Source organism: Phalangium opilio, unplaced genomic scaffold (assembly GCF_054372755.1).
Source record: "Phalangium opilio isolate 3A_F unplaced genomic scaffold, DU_Popi_V2 ptg000103l_1, whole genome shotgun sequence".
Lineage (NCBI taxonomy): Eukaryota > Metazoa > Arthropoda > Arachnida > Opiliones > Phalangiidae > Phalangium > Phalangium opilio.
The window spans coordinates 2,844,151-2,860,558 of NW_028324205.1; the positions used below are offsets into that span (position 1 = coordinate 2,844,151).

The window sequence follows — 16,408 nt, forward strand, 5'->3', positions numbered from 1 at the left end:
AGCCCTTGTAGATACATGTTTTGACCATCGTGATGGGACATAATAATAATCTAGATCTCTTGCAAAACTTTGTATTATCACGTATCTATGGTGTAGTGGTTATCACGTCCGCCTAACACGCGGAAGGTCCCAGGTTCGAGCCCTGGAAGATACATGTTTATACCATCGTGATGGGACATAATAATAAGCTAGCTCTCTTCAAAAACTGAAAATAACCACGTATTTATGGAATTGTAGTTATCAAATCCGTTTTACACGCGTAAGGTCCCAGGTTCGAGCCCTAGTAGATATATGTTTTGACCATCGTGATGGGACATAATAATAATCTAGATCTCTTGCAAAACGTTGTACTATCACGAATCTATGGTGTAGTGGTTATCACGTCCGCCTAACACGCGGAAGGTCCCAGGTTCGAGCCCTGGTAGATACATGTTTTGACCATCGTGATGGGACATAATAATAATCTAGATCTCTTGCAAAACTTTGTATTATCCCGTATCTATGGTGTAGTGGTTATTACGTCCGCCTAACACGCGGAAGGTCCCAGGTTCGAGCCCTTGTATACACATGTTTTGACCATCTTGATGGGACATAAGAATAATCTAGATATCTTGCAAAACTTTGTATTATCACGTATCTATGGTGTAGTGGTTATCACGTCCGCCTTACACGCGGAAGGTCCCAGGTTCGAGCCCTGGTAGATACATGTTTTGACCATCGTGATAGGACATAATAATAAGCTAGCTCTCTTCAAAAACTCAAAATAACCACGTATCTATGGAATTGTGGTTATCAAGTCCGCTTTACACGCGGAAGGTGCCAGGTTCGAGCCCTAGTAGATACATGTTTTGACCATCGTGATGAGACATAATAATAATCTAGATCTCTTGCAAAACTTTGTATAATCCCGTATCTATGGTGTAGTGGTTATTACGTCCGCCTAACACGCGGAAGGTCCCAGGTTCGAGCCCTTGTAGATACATGTTTAGACCATCGTGATGGGACATAATAATAAGCTAGATCTCTTCAAAAACTCAAAATAACCACGTATCTATGGAATTGTGTTTATCACGTCCGCCTAACACGCGGAAGGTTCCAGGTTCGAGCCCTGGTAGATACATGTTTTGACCATCGTGATGGGACATAATAATAATCTAGATCTCTTGCAAAACTTTGTTTTATCACGTATCTATGGTGTAGTGGTTATCACGTCCGTCTAACACGCGGAAGGTCCCAGGTTCGAGCCCTAGTAGATACATGTTTTGACCATCGTGATGGGACATAATAATAATCTAGATCTCTTGCAAAACTTTGCATTATCACGTATCTATGGTGTAGTGGTTATCACGTCCGCCTAACACGCGGAAGGTCCCAGGTTCGAGCCTTGGTAGATACATGTTTTGACCATTGTGATGGGACATAATAATAATCTTGGTCTCTTGCAAAACTTTGTATTACCACGTATCTAGGGTGTAGTGGTTATCACGTCCGCCTAACACGCGGAAGGTCCTAGGTTCGAGCCCTGGTAGATATATGTTTTGACCATCGTGATGGGACATAATAATAATCTAGATCTCTTGCAAAACTTTGCATTATCACGTATCTATGGTGTAGTGGTTATCACGTCCGCCTAACACGCGGAAGGTCCCAGGTTCGAGCCCTTGTAGATACATGTTTAGACCATCGTGATGGGACATAATAATAAGCTAGATCTCTTGCAAAACTTTGTATTATCCCGTATCTATGGTGTAGTGGTTATTACGTCCGCCTAACACGCGGAAGGTCCCAGGTTCGAGCCCTTGTAGATACATGTTTAGACCATCGTGATGGGACATAATAATAAGCTAGATCTCTTCAAAAACTCAAAATAACCACGTATCTATGGAATTGTGTTTATCACGTCCGCCTAACACGCGGAAGGTTCCAGGTTCGAGCCCTGGTAGATACATGTTTTGACCATCGTGATGGGACATAATAATAATCTAGATCTCTTGCAAAACTTTGTTTTATCACGTATCTATGGTGTAGTGGTTATCACGTCCGTCTAACACGCGGAAGGTCCCAGGTTCGAGCCCTAGTAGATACATGTTTTGACCATCGTGATGGGACATAATAATAATCTAGATCTCTTGCAAAACTTTGCATTATCACGTATCTATGGTGTAGTGGTTATCACGTCCGCCTAACACGCGGAAGGTCCCAGGTTCGAGCCTTGGTAGATACATGTTTTGACCATTGTGATGGGACATAATAATAATCTTGGTCTCTTGCAAAACTTTGTATTACCACGTATCTAGGGTGTAGTGGTTATCACGTCCGCCTAACACGCGGAAGGTCCTAGGTTCGAGCCCTGGTAGATATATGTTTTGACCATCGTGATGGGACATAATAATAATCTAGATCTCTTGCAAAACTTTGCATTATCACGTATCTATGGTGTAGTGGTTATCACGTCCGCCTAACACGCGGAAGGTCCCAGGTTCGAGCCCTTGTAGATACATGTTTAGACCATCGTGATGGGACATAATAATAAGCTAGCTCTCTTCAAAAACTGAAAATAACCACGTATTTATGGAATTGTAGTTATCAAATCCGTTTTACACGCGTAAGGTCCCAGGTTCGAGCCCTAGTAGATATATGTTTTGACCATCGTGATGGGACATAATAATAATCTAGATCTCTTGCAAAACGTTGTACTATCACGAATCTATGGTGTAGTGGTTATCACGTCCGCCTAACACGCGGAAGGTCCCAGGTTCGAGCCCTGGTAGATACATGTTTTGACCATCGTGATGGGACATAATAATAATCTAGATCTCTTGCAAAACTTTGTATTATCCCGTATCTATGGTGTAGTGGTTATTACGTCCGCCTAACACGCGGAAGGTCCCAGGTTCGAGCCCTTGTATACACATGTTTTGACCATCTTGATGGGACATAAGAATAATCTAGATATCTTGCAAAACTTTGTTTTATCACGTATCTATGGTGTAGTGGTTATCACGTCCGTCTAACACGCGGAAGGTCCCAGGTTCGAGCCCTAGTAGATACATGTTTTGACCATCGTGATGGGACATAATAATAATCTAGATCTCTTGCAAAACTTTGCATTATCACGTATCTATGGTGTAGTGGTTATCACGTCCGCCTAACACGCGGAAGGTCCCAGGTTCGAGCCTTGGTAGATACATGTTTTGACCATTGTGATGGGACATAATAATAATCTTGGTCTCTTGCAAAACTTTGTATTACCACGTATCTAGGGTGTAGTGGTTATCACGTCCGCCTAACACGCGGAAGGTCCTAGGTTCGAGCCCTGGTAGATATATGTTTTGACCATCGTGATGGGACATAATAATAATCTAGATCTCTTGCAAAACTTTGCATTATCACGTATCTATGGTGTAGTGGTTATCACGTCCGCCTAACACGCGGAAGGTCCCAGGTTCGAGCCCTTGTAGATACATGTTTAGACCATCGTGATGGGACATAATAATAAGCTAGCTCTCTTCAAAAACTGAAAATAACCACGTATTTATGGAATTGTAGTTATCAAATCCGTTTTACACGCGTAAGGTCCCAGGTTCGAGCCCTAGTAGATACATGTTTTGACCATCGTGATGGGACATAATAATAATCTAGATCTCTTGCAAAACTTTGTATTATCCCGCATCTATGGTGTAGTGGTTATCACGTCCGCCTAACACGCGGAAGGTCCCAGGTTCGAGCCCTGGTAGATACATGTTTTGACCATCGTGATGGGACAAAATAATAATCTAGATCTCTTGCAAAACTTTGTATTATCACGTATCTATGGTGTAGTGGTTATCAAGTCCGCCTAACACGCGGAAGGTCCCAGGTTCGAGCCCTGGAAGATACATGTTTATACCATCGTGATGGGATATAATAATAAGCTAGCTCTCTTCAAAAACTGAAAATAACTACGTATGTATGGAATTGTAGTTATCAAATCCGTTTTACACGCGTAAGGTCCCAGGTTCGAGCCCTAGTAGATACATGTTTTGACCATCGTGATGGGACATAATAATAATCTACATCTCTTGCAAAACTTTGTTTTATCACGTATCTATGGTGTAGTGGTTATCACGTCCGCCTAACACGCTGAAGGTCCCAGGTTCGAGCCCTGGTAGATACATGTTTTGACCATCGTGATGGGACATAATAATAATCTAGATCTCTTGCAAAACTTTGTATTATCACGTATCTATGGTGTAGTGGTTATCAACTTCCGCCTAACACGCGGAAGGTCCCAGGTTCGACCCCTGGAAGATACATGTTTATACCATCGTGATGGGACATAATAATAAGCTAGCTCTCTTCAAAAACTGAAAATAACCACGTATTTATGGAATTGTAGTTATCAAATCCGTTTTACACGCGTAAGGTCCCAGGTTCGAGCCCTGGTAGATACATGTTTTGACCATCGTGATGGGACATAATAATAATCTAGATCTCTTGCAAAACTTTGTATTATCCCGCATCTATGGTGTAGTGGTTATCACGTCCGCCTAACACGCGAAAGGTCCCAGGTTCGAGCCCTGGTAGATACATGTTTTGACCATCGTGATGGGACAAAATAATAATCTAGATCTCTTGCAAAACTTTGTATTATCACGTATCTATGGTGTAGTGGTTATCACGTCCGCCTAACACGCGGAAGGTCCCAGGTTCGAGCCCTGGAAGATACATGTTTATACCATCGTGATGGGATATAATAATAAGCTAGCTCTCTTCAAAAGCTGAAAGTAACTACGTATGTATGGAATTGTAGTTATCAAATCCGTTTTACACGCGTAAGGTCCCAGGTTCGAGCCCTAGTAGATACATGTTTTGACCATCGTGATGGGACATAATAATAATCTACATCTCTTGCAAAACTTTGTTTTATCGCGTATCTATGGTGTAGTGGTTATCACGTCCGCCTAACACGCTGAAGGTCCCAGGTTCGAGCCCTGGTAGATACATGTTTTGACCATCGTGATGGGACATAATAATAATCTAGATCTCTTGCAAAACTTTGTATTATCACGTATCTATGGTGTAGTGGTTATCACGTCCGCCTAACACGCGGAAGGTCCTAGGTTCGACCCCTGGAAGATACATGTTTATACCATCGTGATGGGACATAATAATAATCTAGATCTCTTGCAAAACGTTGTACTATCACGAATCTATGGTGTAGTGGTTATCACGTCCGCCTAACACGCGGAAGGTCCCAGGTTCGAGCCCTGGTAGATACATGTTTTGACCATCGTGATGGGACATAGCAATAATCTAGATCTCTTGCAAAACGTTGTATTATCCCGGATCTATGGTGTAGTGGTTATCACGTCCGCCTAACACGCGGAAGGTCCCAGGTTCGAGCCCTGGTAGATACATGTTTTGACCATCGTGATGGGACATAGCAATAATCTAGATCTCTTGCAAAACGTTGTATTATCCCGGATCTATGGTGTAGTGGTTATTACGTCCGCCTAACACGCGGAAGGTCCCAGGTTCGAGCCCTTGTATACACATGTTTTGACCATCGTGATGGGAGAAAATAATAATCTAGATCTCTTGCAAAACTTTGTATTATCACGTATCTATGGTGTAGTGGTTATCACGTCCGCCTAACACGCGGAAGGTCCCAGGTTCGAGCCCTGGTAGATATATGTTTTGACCATCGTGATGGGACATAATAATAATCTAGATCTCTTGCAAAACGTTGTACTATCACGAATCTATGGTGTAGTGGTTATCACGTCCGCCTAACACGCGGAAGGTACCAGGTTCGAGCCCTGGTAGATACATGTTTTGACCATCGTGATGGGACATAGCAATAATCTAGATCTCTTGCAAAACGTTGTATTATCCCGGATCTATGGTGTAGTGGTTATTACGTCCGCCTAACACGCGGAAGGTCCCAGGTTCGAGCCCTTGTATACACATGTTTTGACCATCGTGATGGGAGAAAATAATAATCTAGATCTCTTGCAAAACTTTGTATTACCACGTATCTATGGTGTAGTGGTTATCACGTCTGCCTAACACGCGGAAGGTCCCAGGTTCGAGCTCTGGTAGATACATGTTTTGCCCATTGTGATGGGACATAATAATAATCTAGGTCTCTTGCAAAACTTTGTATTATCACGTATCTATGGTGTAGTGGTTATCACGTCCGCCTAACACGCCGAAGGTCCCAGGTTCGAGCCCTGGAAGATACATGTTTATACCATCGTGATGGGATATAATAATAAGCTAGCTCTCTTCAAAAACTGAAATTAACTACGTATGTATGGAATTGTAGTTATCAAATCCGTTTTACACGCGTAAGGTCCCAGGTTCGAGCCCTAGTAGATACATGTTTTGACCATCGTGATGGGACATAATAATAATCTACATCTCTTGCAAAACTTTGTTTTATCACGTATCTATGGTGTAGTGGTTATCACGTCCGCCTAACACGCGGAAGGTCCCAGGTTCGAGCCCTGGTAGATACATGTTTTGACCATAGTGATGGGACAAAATAATAATCTAGATCTCTTGCAAAACTTTGTCTTATCACGTATCTATGGTGTAGTGGTTATCACGTCCGCCTAACACGCGGAAGGTCCCAGGTTCGAGCCCTGGAAGATACATGTTTATACCATCGTGATGGGATATAATAATAAGCTAGCTCTCTTCAAAAACTGAAAATAACTATGTATGTATGGAATTGTAGTTATCAAATCCGTTTTACACGCGTAAGGTCCCAGGTTCGAGCCCTAGTAGATACATGTTTTGACCATCGTGATGGGACATAATAATAATCTACATCTCTTGCAAAACTTTGTTTTATCACGTATCTATGGTGTAGTGGTTATCACGTCCGCCTAACACGCTGAAGGTCCCAGGTTCGAGCCCTGGTAGATACATGTTTTGACCATCGTGATGGGACATAATAATAATCTAGATCTCTTGCAAAACTTTGTATTATCACGTATCTATGGTGTAGTGGTTATCACGTCCGCCTAACACGCGGAAGGTCCCAGGTTCGACCCCTGGAAGATACATGTTTATACCATCGTGATGGGACATAATAATAAGCTAGCTCTCTTCAAAAACTGAAAATAACCACGTATTTATGGAATTGTAGTTATCAAATCCGTTTTACACGCGTAAGGTCCCAGGTTCGAGCCCTAGTAGATACATGTTTTGACCATCGTGATGGGACATAATAATAATCTAGATCTCTTGCAAAACTTTGTATTATCACGTATCTATGGTGTAGTGGTTATCACGTCCGCCTAACACGCGGAAGGTCCCAGGTTCGAGCCCTGGTAGGTAAATGTTTAGACCATCGTGATGGGACATAATAATAAGCTAGCTCTCTTCAAAAACTCAAAATAACCACGTATCTATGGAATTGTGTTTATCACGTCCGCCAAACACGCGGAAGGTCCCAGGTTCAAGCCCTGGTAGATACATGTTTTGACCATCGTGATGGGACAAAATAATAATCTATATCTCTTGCAAAACTTTGTATTATCACGTATCTATGGTGTAGTGGTTATCACGTCCGCCTAACACGCGGAAGGTCCCAGGTTCGAGCCCTGGAAGATACATGTTTATACCATCGTGATGGGATATAATAATAAGCTAGCTCTCTTCAAAAACTGAAAATAACTACGTATGTATGGAATTGTAGTTATCAAATCCGTTTTACACGCGTAAGGTCCCAGGTTCGAGCCCTAGTAGATACATGTTTTGACCATCGTGATGGGACATAATAATAATCTACATCTCTTGCAAAACTTTGTTTTATCACGTATCTATGGTGTAGTGGTTATCACGTCCGCCTAACACGCGGAAGGTCCCAGGTTCGGCCCCTGGAAGATACATGTTTATACCATCGTGATGGGACATAATAATAAGCTAGCTCTCTTCAAAAACTGAAAATAACCACGTATTTATGGAATTGTAGTTATCAAATCCGTTTTACACGCGTAAGGTCCCAGGTTCGAGCCCTAGTAGATACATGTTTTGACCATCGTGATGGGACATAATAATAATCTAGATCTCTTGCAAAACTTTGTATTATCACGTATCTATGGTGTAGTGGTTATCACGTCCGCCTAACACGCGGAAGGTCCCAGGTTCGAGCCCTGGTAGATAAATGTTTAGACCATCGTGATGGGACATAATAATAAGCTAGCTCTCTTCAAAAACTCAAAATAACCACGTATCTATGGAATTGTGTTTATCACGTCCGCCAAACACGCGGAAGGTCCCAGGTTCAAGCCCTGGTAGATACATGTTTTGACCATCGTGATGGGACAAAATAATAATCTATATCTCTTGCAAAACTTTGTATTATCACGTATCTATGGTGTAGTGGTTATCACGTCCGCCTAACACGCGGAAGGTCCCAGGTTCGAGCCCTGGAAGATACATGTTTATACCATCGTGATGGGATATAATAATAAGCTAGCTCTCTTCAAAAACTGAAAATAACTACGTATGTATGGAATTGTAGTTATCAAATCCGTTTTACACGCGTAAGGTCCCAGGTTCGAGCCCTAGTAGATACATGTTTTGACCATCGTGATGGGACATAATAATAATCTACATCTCTTGCAAAACTTTGTTTTATCACGTATCTATGGTGTAGTGGTTATCACGTCCGCCTAACACGCGGAAGGTCCCAGGTTCGGCCCCTGGAAGATACATGTTTATACCATCGTGATGGGACATAATAATAAGCTAGCTCTCTTCAAAAACTGAAAATAACCACGTATTTATGGAATTGTAGTTATCAAATCCGTTTTACACGCGTAAGGTCCCAGGTTCGAGCCCTAGTAGATACATGTTTTGACCATCGTGATGGGACATAATAATAATCTAGATCTCTTGCAAAACTTTGTATTATCACGTATCTATGGTGTAGTGGTTATCACGTCCGCCTAACACGCGGAAGGTCCCAGGTTCGAGCCCTGGTAGATAAATGTTTAGACCATCGTGATGGGACATAATAATAAGCTAGCTCTCTTCAAAAACTCAAAATAACCACGTATCTATGGAATTGTGTTTATCACGTCCGCCAAACACGCGGAAGGTCCCAGGTTCAAGCCCTGGTAGATACATGTTTTGACCATCGTGATGGGACAAAATAATAATCTATATCTCTTGCAAAACTTTGTATTATCACGTATCTATGGTGTAGTGGTTATCACGTCCGCCTAACACGCGGAAGGTCCCAGGTTCGAGCCCTGGAAGATACATGTTTATACCATCGTGATGGGATATAATAATAAGCTAGCTCTCTTCAAAAACTGAAAATAACTACGTATGTATGGAATTGTAGTTATCAAATCCGTTTTACACGCGTAAGGTCCCAGGTTCGAGCCCTAGTAGATACATGTTTTGACCATCGTGATGGGACATAATAATAATCTACATCTCTTGCAAAACTTTGTTTTATCACGTATCTATGGTGTAGTGGTTATCACGTCCGCCTAACACGCTGAAGGTCCCAGGTTCGAGCCCTGGTAGATACATGTTTTGACCATCGTGATGGGACATAATAATAATCTAGATCTCTTGCAAAACTTTGTATTATCACGTATCTATGGTGTAGTGGTTATCACGTCCGCCTAACACGCGGAAGGTCCTAGGTTCGACCCCTGGAAGATACATGTTTATACCATCGTGATGGGACATAATAATAAGCTAGCTCTCTTCAAAAACTGAAAATAACCACGTATTTATGGAATTGTAGTTATCAAATCCGTTTTACACGCGTAAGGTCCCAGGTTCGAGCCCTAGTAGATACATGTTTTGACCATCGTGATGGGACATAATAATAATCTAGATCTCTTGCAAAACTTTGTATTATCACGTATCTATGGTGTAGTGGTTATCACGTCCGCCTAACACGCGGAAGGTCCCAGGTTCGAGCCCTGGTAGATAAATGTTTAGACCATCGTGATGGGACATAATAATAAGCTAGCTCTCTTCAAAAACTCAAAATAACCACGTATCTATGGAATTGTGTTTATCACGTCCGCCAAACACGCGGAAGGTCCCAGGTTCAAGCCCTGGTAGATACATGTTTTGACCATCGTGATGGGACAAAATAATAATCTATATCTCTGGCAAAACTTTGTATTATCACGTATCTATGGTGTAGTGGTTATCACGTCCGCCTAACACGCGGAAGGTCCCAGGTTCGAGCCCTGGAAGATACATGTTTATACCATCGTGATGGGATATAATAATAAGCTAGCTCTCTTCAAAAACTGAAAATAACTACGTATGTATGGAATTGTAGTTATCAAATCCGTTTTACACGCGTAAGGTCCCAGGTTCGAGCCCTAGTAGATACATGTTTTGACCATCGTGATGGGACATAATAATAATCTACATCTCTTGCAAAACTTTGTTTTATCACGTATCTATGGTGTAGTGGTTATCACGTCCGCCTAACACGCGGAAGGTCCCAGGTTCGGCCCCTGGAAGATACATGTTTATACCATCGTGATGGGACATAATAATAAGCTAGCTCTCTTCAAAAACTGAAAATAACCACGTATTTATGGAATTGTAGTTATCAAATCCGTTTTACACGCGTAAGGTCCCAGGTTCGAGCCCTAGTAGATACATGTTTTGACCATCGTGATGGGACATAATAATAATCTAGATCTCTTGCAAAACTTTGTATTATCACGTATCTATGGTGTAGTGGTTATCACGTCCGCCTAACACGCGGAAGGTCCCAGGTTCGAGCCCTGGTAGATAAATGTTTAGACCATCGTGATGGGACATAATAATAAGCTAGCTCTCTTCAAAAACTCAAAATAACCACGTATCTATGGAATTGTGTTTATCACGTCCGCCAAACACGCGGAAGGTCCCAGGTTCAAGCCCTGGTAGATACATGTTTTGACCATCGTGATGGGACAAAATAATAATCTATATCTCTTGCAAAACTTTGTATTATCACGTATCTATGGTGTAGTGGTTATCACGTCCGCCTAACACGCGGAAGGTCCCAGGTTCGAGCCCTGGAAGATACATGTTTATACCATCGTGATGGGATATAATAATAAGCTAGCTCTCTTCAAAAACTGAAAATAACTACGTATGTATGGAATTGTAGTTATCAAATCCGTTTTACACGCGTAAGGTCCCAGGTTCGAGCCCTAGTAGATACATGTTTTGACCATCGTGATGGGACATAATAATAATCTACATCTCTTGCAAAACTTTGTTTTATCACGTATCTATGGTGTAGTGGTTATCACGTCCGCCTAACACGCTGAAGGTCCCAGGTTCGAGCCCTGGTAGATACATGTTTTGACCATCGTGATGGGACATAATAATAATCTAGATCTCTTGCAAAACTTTGTATTATCACGTATCTATGGTGTAGTGGTTATCACGTCCGCCTAACACGCGGAAGGTCCTAGGTTCGACCCCTGGAAGATACATGTTTATACCATCGTGATGGGACATAATAATAAGCTAGCTCTCTTCAAAAACTGAAAATAACCACGTATTTATGGAATTGTAGTTATCAAATCCGTTTTACACGCGTAAGGTCCCAGGTTCGAGCCCTAGTAGATACATGTTTTGACCATCGTGATGGGACATAATAATAATCTAGATCTCTTGCAAAACTTTGTATTATCACGTATCTATGGTGTAGTGGTTATCACGTCCGCCTAACACGCGGAAGGTCCCAGGTTCGAGCCCTGGTAGATAAATGTTTAGACCATCGTGATGGGACATAATAATAAGCTAGCTCTCTTCAAAAACTCAAAATAACCACGTATCTATGGAATTGTGTTTATCACGTCCGCCAAACACGCGGAAGGTCCCAGGTTCAAGCCCTGGTAGATACATGTTTTGACCATCGTGATGGGACAAAATAATAATCTATATCTCTGGCAAAACTTTGTATTATCACGTATCTATGGTGTAGTGGTTATCACGTCCGCCTAACACGCGGAAGGTCCCAGGTTCGAGCCCTGGAAGATACATGTTTATACCATCGTGATGGGATATAATAATAAGCTAGCTCTCTTCAAAAACTGAAAATAACTACGTATGTATGGAATTGTAGTTATCAAATCCGTTTTACACGCGTAAGGTCCCAGGTTCGAGCCCTAGTAGATACATGTTTTGACCATCGTGATGGGACATAATAATAATCTACATCTCTTGCAAAACTTTGTTTTATCACGTATCTATGGTGTAGTGGTTATCACGTCCGCCTAACACGCTGAAGGTCCCAGGTTCGAGCCCTGGTAGATACATGTTTTGACCATCGTGATGGGACATAATAATAATCTAGATCTCTTGCAAAACTTTGTATTATCACGTATCTATGGTGTAGTGGTTATCACGTCCGCCTAACACGCGGAAGGTCCTAGGTTCGACCCCTGGAAGATACATGTTTATACCATCGTGATGGGACATAATAATAAGCTAGCTCTCTTCAAAAACTGAAAATAACCACGTATTTATGGAATTGTAGTTATCAAATCCGTTTTACACGCGTAAGGTCCCAGGTTCGAGCCCTAGTAGATACATGTTTTGACCATCGTGATGGTACATAATAATAATCTAGATCTCTTGCAAAACTTTGTATTATCACGTATCTATGGTGTAGTGGTTATCACGTCCGCCTAACACGCGGAAGGTCCCAGGTTCGAGCCCTGGTAGATAAATGTTTAGACCATCGTGATGGGACATAATAATAAGCTAGCTCTCTTCAAAAACTCAAAATAACCACGTATCTATGGAATTGTGTTTATCACGTCCGCCAAACACGCGGAAGGTCCCAGGTTCAAGCCCTGGTAGATACATGTTTTGACCATCGTGATGGGACAAAATAATAATCTATATCTCTTGCAAAACTTTGTATTATCACGTATCTATGGTGTAGTGGTTATCACGTCCGCCTAACACGCGGAAGGTCCCAGGTTCGAGCCCTGGAAGATAAATGTTTATACCATCGTGATGGGATATAATAATAAGCTAGCTCTCTTCAAAAACTGAAAATAACTACGTGTGTATGGAATTGTAGTTATCAAATCCGTTTTACACGCGTAAGGTCCCAGGTTCGAGCCCTAGTAGATACATGTTTTGACCATCGTGATGGTACATAATAATAATCTAGATCTCTTGCAAAACTTTGTATTGTAACATGGCTGCCAGAATCTTTGGAGCTTCCACTCCTTGGTTCTGGCAGGGCATATCTAGCCTCCATGTTACAAGCCACTCCCCCTTCCACAGTTGTAATCTAGATTAAATTAGAATGCTGTTATCAGTTATCTGTTGATGGTTGAAGAGACCAGTTCTCTCCTTTGTTGAACTAAAGTAGTTTAATCGGAGTTTTTCTGTATTAACCAAGTTGGGTTACGGGATCGTTATCCCTTTGTTATTTCATTAATAAACCAAAGAAGAATATTCTTCTTAAATTGGATAATTAAAGTAAGTTGTCTTGATTCTTTTTTATGGCCCTCGGGAGATACTCCCTTAGTTAAATTATTCTACGGAGGGTTACAATAGGAATGCTATTTTATAAACAATGAAAAAAAACCTCGAAATTCTAAATTAGCTGGGGTCATCTTATAATGAATATAGTAATACTAATTCTTGTCACTAGAAGGCGGTAAAAAGTCATATGACTGGGTCATCTTGTTCTATTCTCGAATTTGGTATCGACCGCGTTCACGACTGAGTCTACAAAGAAATTTGCTGGTTTTTTAGCCAGTCTATTTAATTTTTTTTTTCTTTTAGACTAGATAGGTTGTAAGTGTTTTCGTCTTCCGACGTTTCTTCCGAATCGGTTTCGGGAACGCGTTTTGAAATATCGCTTATCTTTTTTTTAAGCATTTTTATTTTCTTCCTGTTTTTTTTTTACCGTCAATTTCGTCATAGGGCCTAGACTGTTCACTAGAATCCGATTCAGACGAGGAGCTAGAGTCCCGCGACGAATTAGGATCGCTTTCCGAATTCAATTCTTCATCAGCACTCCATTCCGAATTTGATTCTTCGTTATAATCCGATTCCGAATTCGAGTCTTCATAATTACTCGATTTTGAATTAAATATGATCTTTTCGATTCGCTTGACGTTTCTTTTATATCTAACCTTACTGTCAAAGCCTTCGTTTGAATCTGTTTCGGAAGTAGCAATCTCGCCGTTGCGAGATTTCCGCGCCGCGTCATTTGCGACGGTGTTTGGATCGGATTCTACGGCTGGCTCGTTTTCCGAGATTTGGACGAGTTCTGTTTCTTTTTCTCGGTCATCCTTTTTTTCCGATGAAGGATGAGCTACCTCACCTCATTAGTTTGCGAAGGTGGAAAATCGTTCGCCGCTAGCGGAGTTAGTGAATGGTACCCTATTAGATCGTCCGTCAGCGGCGGGGTCGGTGGATTGTAAGCTTGTAGATCGTATGTTTATTGGTGGTAAGCTTGTGGATGGCACATCTGAGGATGGTACGCTGGCGGGTTGTTCGCTGTTAAATCACAGTTTCGCGAAAAACCCGAATCGAGCGCTCGAGAGTAGTCCGTAGGAGCTTCGTAATTTTCGAGATACTGAGTCGCCATGAGATTTTCGTTAAATTGAAAACGAGAGTTTACCTCTTGGACATTTTCGCCGTGGCTATTATTAACCGTTAAATTATAGATATTCGTGAGGCTTTGATTTTGATATTCTTGGGACCCGACAGTCTGTAAAATGGCATCGATATTTTTGCCTAAGCTCTTATCGTACTGAAGTTCGAGGATATCAAAGGTTTCGCTATAAGGAAGCGATGGTTCCATATCAAAACTCATCGTAAAATCGTCCATGTTAGTCTCCATCTGTAGATAATGAGGAAAAAATATCAAAGTAGAAATTAGTACGAGCAACATAATTAAGTCTCGAGATATACAGTGTGGAAAAGATCAGAGTGCCCACATTTTTCGGACATTTTATAACAAAAAAACTCGAGTTCAATGAGGAAATTAATTGTAGTACATTTTCCAGACTCATGGAAATTTAATTAAAGAATTCTCTGGCATCCACTAAACAAATCGTCCATCTAGTTTCAAATTATCACAAAAATGAGAATTTGTATGAAATCAATACAATAATGTTAATGAAAAATTAGTGTTTGTAAGATATCATAAATTTTGCAAGATTAATCCTGTAACAAACAGGAAATTAATGCCCTTTAGCGCAAATGTTCGATGTCTCTACCATCTTGATGTAGACATTCTTCAAGCCTACTGGCCATTGATTCGCGGGCGTGGCGAAGCATTCCTGGGGTGATGTTGGCAATGGCGATTCTTATTCTGGCTTTAAGGTCGTCGGGTGAATCTGTTTCAGTTGCGTATACCTTTCCGTTGAGGAAGAAATCTAACGGAGTTAGGTCAGGAGACCTTGGAGGCCAGGGCGTTGGTCCACCCCTACCAATCCATCGGTTAGGAAACTCCTTATTCAGCCACTCTCTTACGGGTACGGCGAAGTGCGGTGGCGCCATCCTGTTGAAACCACATATCCCTCACTACTGCCAAGGGTAAATTATTAATGGCATCAGTAAATTCTTGACGCAAAAACTTCAATTAACGTTGCCCGGTGATGTTTTCGTCAAAAATGAATGGCCCAATGATTCTGTCGACAATGATGCCAACCCACACATTGGTTTTCAAACGCCCCTGATAATAATGCTCCCGAAACCAGTGAGGATTTTGATGCGACCAATAGTGAAAGTTATGTCTGTTGACTGTTCCATCTTGATAGAATGTAGCTTCGTCAGAGAACATAACCTTGCTAAGTAAACCTGGAATTTCTTCATCGAGGAACCGCATTGGTATACAAAAGTCCTGACGCCTAAGATAGTCATCCCCTGTTATCGCTTGGTGTAGGTGATTTCGATAAGGATGAATCGGTTCCGATGCAAAATGGACAGATATGTACGATGGCTAATGCCACACTCGTCTCGTACCGCTCTACTGCTGGTGTGAGGGTCGACTTCGAACCTTGCCACAATGTCCATCTCTCGGGCTTTGTTTCCAACTATCCGGTAACCCTACGTTGACGTTTTTTGAACCGTAAAGCTACCTTTTGCTAGTAGGTTAGCTTCTAGCTTACCAAAAGTCCTTCGAGCAGGTGGCCTTCGGTTCGGAAAGCGTTCGGTGTACAAAATAACTGTCAGGCGAGAATTTCCTCGGCATTCACCCATAACGTAAATCATATCGAACTTTTCGCGATTAGTAAAACGCGCCATCATAACGAAGAACCAAGCTAATTTAATTCGTAGGTGGGGCACACTTCCGAAGTAAACTACCGTAAGATAACCTCGTATTTACGGCCTAGAGGCCACAAATCTAAAAAATAACCCTTAATGCACATTGACCCTTGTTAACAGCCGC

The 16,408-nt window shown here is 41.6% G+C and overlaps 37 non-coding genes across 37 annotated transcripts; all 37 read left to right on the forward strand.

Moving 5' to 3' along the window:
• The first annotated feature begins 81 nt into the window (after window positions 1–81).
• TRNAV-AAC (transfer RNA valine (anticodon AAC)) lies at window positions 82–154 on the forward strand. Its single transcript has one exon. It is a non-coding gene; the product is annotated as a tRNA-Val (tRNA).
• Window positions 155–357: 203 nt separating this feature from the next.
• TRNAV-AAC (transfer RNA valine (anticodon AAC)) lies at window positions 358–430 on the forward strand. The gene has a single exon. It is a non-coding gene; the product is annotated as a tRNA-Val (tRNA).
• Window positions 431–633: 203 nt separating this feature from the next.
• On the forward strand, window positions 634–706 carry TRNAV-UAC (transfer RNA valine (anticodon UAC)). Its single transcript has one exon. It is a non-coding gene; the product is annotated as a tRNA-Val (tRNA).
• A 617-nt stretch (window positions 707–1,323) lies between these two features.
• On the forward strand, window positions 1,324–1,396 carry TRNAV-AAC (transfer RNA valine (anticodon AAC)). Its single transcript has one exon. It is a non-coding gene; the product is annotated as a tRNA-Val (tRNA).
• Window positions 1,397–1,599: 203 nt separating this feature from the next.
• On the forward strand, window positions 1,600–1,672 carry TRNAV-AAC (transfer RNA valine (anticodon AAC)). The gene has a single exon. It is a non-coding gene; the product is annotated as a tRNA-Val (tRNA).
• A 479-nt stretch (window positions 1,673–2,151) lies between these two features.
• On the forward strand, window positions 2,152–2,224 carry TRNAV-AAC (transfer RNA valine (anticodon AAC)). Its single transcript has one exon. It is a non-coding gene; the product is annotated as a tRNA-Val (tRNA).
• A 203-nt stretch (window positions 2,225–2,427) lies between these two features.
• TRNAV-AAC (transfer RNA valine (anticodon AAC)) lies at window positions 2,428–2,500 on the forward strand. Its single transcript has one exon. It is a non-coding gene; the product is annotated as a tRNA-Val (tRNA).
• Window positions 2,501–2,703: 203 nt separating this feature from the next.
• On the forward strand, window positions 2,704–2,776 carry TRNAV-AAC (transfer RNA valine (anticodon AAC)). Its single transcript has one exon. It is a non-coding gene; the product is annotated as a tRNA-Val (tRNA).
• Window positions 2,777–3,117: 341 nt separating this feature from the next.
• TRNAV-AAC (transfer RNA valine (anticodon AAC)) lies at window positions 3,118–3,190 on the forward strand. The gene has a single exon. It is a non-coding gene; the product is annotated as a tRNA-Val (tRNA).
• A 203-nt stretch (window positions 3,191–3,393) lies between these two features.
• TRNAV-AAC (transfer RNA valine (anticodon AAC)) lies at window positions 3,394–3,466 on the forward strand. The gene has a single exon. It is a non-coding gene; the product is annotated as a tRNA-Val (tRNA).
• A 203-nt stretch (window positions 3,467–3,669) lies between these two features.
• Window positions 3,670–3,742, forward strand: TRNAV-AAC (transfer RNA valine (anticodon AAC)). The gene has a single exon. It is a non-coding gene; the product is annotated as a tRNA-Val (tRNA).
• A 341-nt stretch (window positions 3,743–4,083) lies between these two features.
• On the forward strand, window positions 4,084–4,156 carry TRNAV-AAC (transfer RNA valine (anticodon AAC)). Its single transcript has one exon. It is a non-coding gene; the product is annotated as a tRNA-Val (tRNA).
• A 342-nt stretch (window positions 4,157–4,498) lies between these two features.
• Window positions 4,499–4,571, forward strand: TRNAV-AAC (transfer RNA valine (anticodon AAC)). The gene has a single exon. It is a non-coding gene; the product is annotated as a tRNA-Val (tRNA).
• Window positions 4,572–4,636: 65 nt separating this feature from the next.
• On the forward strand, window positions 4,637–4,709 carry TRNAV-AAC (transfer RNA valine (anticodon AAC)). Its single transcript has one exon. It is a non-coding gene; the product is annotated as a tRNA-Val (tRNA).
• A 203-nt stretch (window positions 4,710–4,912) lies between these two features.
• On the forward strand, window positions 4,913–4,985 carry TRNAV-AAC (transfer RNA valine (anticodon AAC)). Its single transcript has one exon. It is a non-coding gene; the product is annotated as a tRNA-Val (tRNA).
• Window positions 4,986–5,188: 203 nt separating this feature from the next.
• TRNAV-AAC (transfer RNA valine (anticodon AAC)) lies at window positions 5,189–5,261 on the forward strand. Its single transcript has one exon. It is a non-coding gene; the product is annotated as a tRNA-Val (tRNA).
• Window positions 5,262–5,326: 65 nt separating this feature from the next.
• On the forward strand, window positions 5,327–5,399 carry TRNAV-AAC (transfer RNA valine (anticodon AAC)). The gene has a single exon. It is a non-coding gene; the product is annotated as a tRNA-Val (tRNA).
• A 203-nt stretch (window positions 5,400–5,602) lies between these two features.
• TRNAV-AAC (transfer RNA valine (anticodon AAC)) lies at window positions 5,603–5,675 on the forward strand. Its single transcript has one exon. It is a non-coding gene; the product is annotated as a tRNA-Val (tRNA).
• A 755-nt stretch (window positions 5,676–6,430) lies between these two features.
• Window positions 6,431–6,503, forward strand: TRNAV-AAC (transfer RNA valine (anticodon AAC)). Its single transcript has one exon. It is a non-coding gene; the product is annotated as a tRNA-Val (tRNA).
• Window positions 6,504–6,568: 65 nt separating this feature from the next.
• On the forward strand, window positions 6,569–6,641 carry TRNAV-AAC (transfer RNA valine (anticodon AAC)). Its single transcript has one exon. It is a non-coding gene; the product is annotated as a tRNA-Val (tRNA).
• Window positions 6,642–6,844: 203 nt separating this feature from the next.
• Window positions 6,845–6,917, forward strand: TRNAV-AAC (transfer RNA valine (anticodon AAC)). The gene has a single exon. It is a non-coding gene; the product is annotated as a tRNA-Val (tRNA).
• Window positions 6,918–7,258: 341 nt separating this feature from the next.
• Window positions 7,259–7,331, forward strand: TRNAV-AAC (transfer RNA valine (anticodon AAC)). Its single transcript has one exon. It is a non-coding gene; the product is annotated as a tRNA-Val (tRNA).
• A 203-nt stretch (window positions 7,332–7,534) lies between these two features.
• Window positions 7,535–7,607, forward strand: TRNAV-AAC (transfer RNA valine (anticodon AAC)). Its single transcript has one exon. It is a non-coding gene; the product is annotated as a tRNA-Val (tRNA).
• A 479-nt stretch (window positions 7,608–8,086) lies between these two features.
• TRNAV-AAC (transfer RNA valine (anticodon AAC)) lies at window positions 8,087–8,159 on the forward strand. The gene has a single exon. It is a non-coding gene; the product is annotated as a tRNA-Val (tRNA).
• A 203-nt stretch (window positions 8,160–8,362) lies between these two features.
• Window positions 8,363–8,435, forward strand: TRNAV-AAC (transfer RNA valine (anticodon AAC)). The gene has a single exon. It is a non-coding gene; the product is annotated as a tRNA-Val (tRNA).
• A 479-nt stretch (window positions 8,436–8,914) lies between these two features.
• Window positions 8,915–8,987, forward strand: TRNAV-AAC (transfer RNA valine (anticodon AAC)). Its single transcript has one exon. It is a non-coding gene; the product is annotated as a tRNA-Val (tRNA).
• A 203-nt stretch (window positions 8,988–9,190) lies between these two features.
• Window positions 9,191–9,263, forward strand: TRNAV-AAC (transfer RNA valine (anticodon AAC)). The gene has a single exon. It is a non-coding gene; the product is annotated as a tRNA-Val (tRNA).
• Window positions 9,264–9,466: 203 nt separating this feature from the next.
• On the forward strand, window positions 9,467–9,539 carry TRNAV-AAC (transfer RNA valine (anticodon AAC)). Its single transcript has one exon. It is a non-coding gene; the product is annotated as a tRNA-Val (tRNA).
• A 341-nt stretch (window positions 9,540–9,880) lies between these two features.
• TRNAV-AAC (transfer RNA valine (anticodon AAC)) lies at window positions 9,881–9,953 on the forward strand. The gene has a single exon. It is a non-coding gene; the product is annotated as a tRNA-Val (tRNA).
• A 203-nt stretch (window positions 9,954–10,156) lies between these two features.
• On the forward strand, window positions 10,157–10,229 carry TRNAV-AAC (transfer RNA valine (anticodon AAC)). The gene has a single exon. It is a non-coding gene; the product is annotated as a tRNA-Val (tRNA).
• Window positions 10,230–10,708: 479 nt separating this feature from the next.
• TRNAV-AAC (transfer RNA valine (anticodon AAC)) lies at window positions 10,709–10,781 on the forward strand. The gene has a single exon. It is a non-coding gene; the product is annotated as a tRNA-Val (tRNA).
• A 203-nt stretch (window positions 10,782–10,984) lies between these two features.
• On the forward strand, window positions 10,985–11,057 carry TRNAV-AAC (transfer RNA valine (anticodon AAC)). The gene has a single exon. It is a non-coding gene; the product is annotated as a tRNA-Val (tRNA).
• A 203-nt stretch (window positions 11,058–11,260) lies between these two features.
• TRNAV-AAC (transfer RNA valine (anticodon AAC)) lies at window positions 11,261–11,333 on the forward strand. Its single transcript has one exon. It is a non-coding gene; the product is annotated as a tRNA-Val (tRNA).
• Window positions 11,334–11,674: 341 nt separating this feature from the next.
• Window positions 11,675–11,747, forward strand: TRNAV-AAC (transfer RNA valine (anticodon AAC)). Its single transcript has one exon. It is a non-coding gene; the product is annotated as a tRNA-Val (tRNA).
• A 203-nt stretch (window positions 11,748–11,950) lies between these two features.
• Window positions 11,951–12,023, forward strand: TRNAV-AAC (transfer RNA valine (anticodon AAC)). Its single transcript has one exon. It is a non-coding gene; the product is annotated as a tRNA-Val (tRNA).
• A 203-nt stretch (window positions 12,024–12,226) lies between these two features.
• On the forward strand, window positions 12,227–12,299 carry TRNAV-AAC (transfer RNA valine (anticodon AAC)). Its single transcript has one exon. It is a non-coding gene; the product is annotated as a tRNA-Val (tRNA).
• A 341-nt stretch (window positions 12,300–12,640) lies between these two features.
• TRNAV-AAC (transfer RNA valine (anticodon AAC)) lies at window positions 12,641–12,713 on the forward strand. The gene has a single exon. It is a non-coding gene; the product is annotated as a tRNA-Val (tRNA).
• The last annotated feature ends 3,695 nt before the right edge of the window (window positions 12,714–16,408 follow it).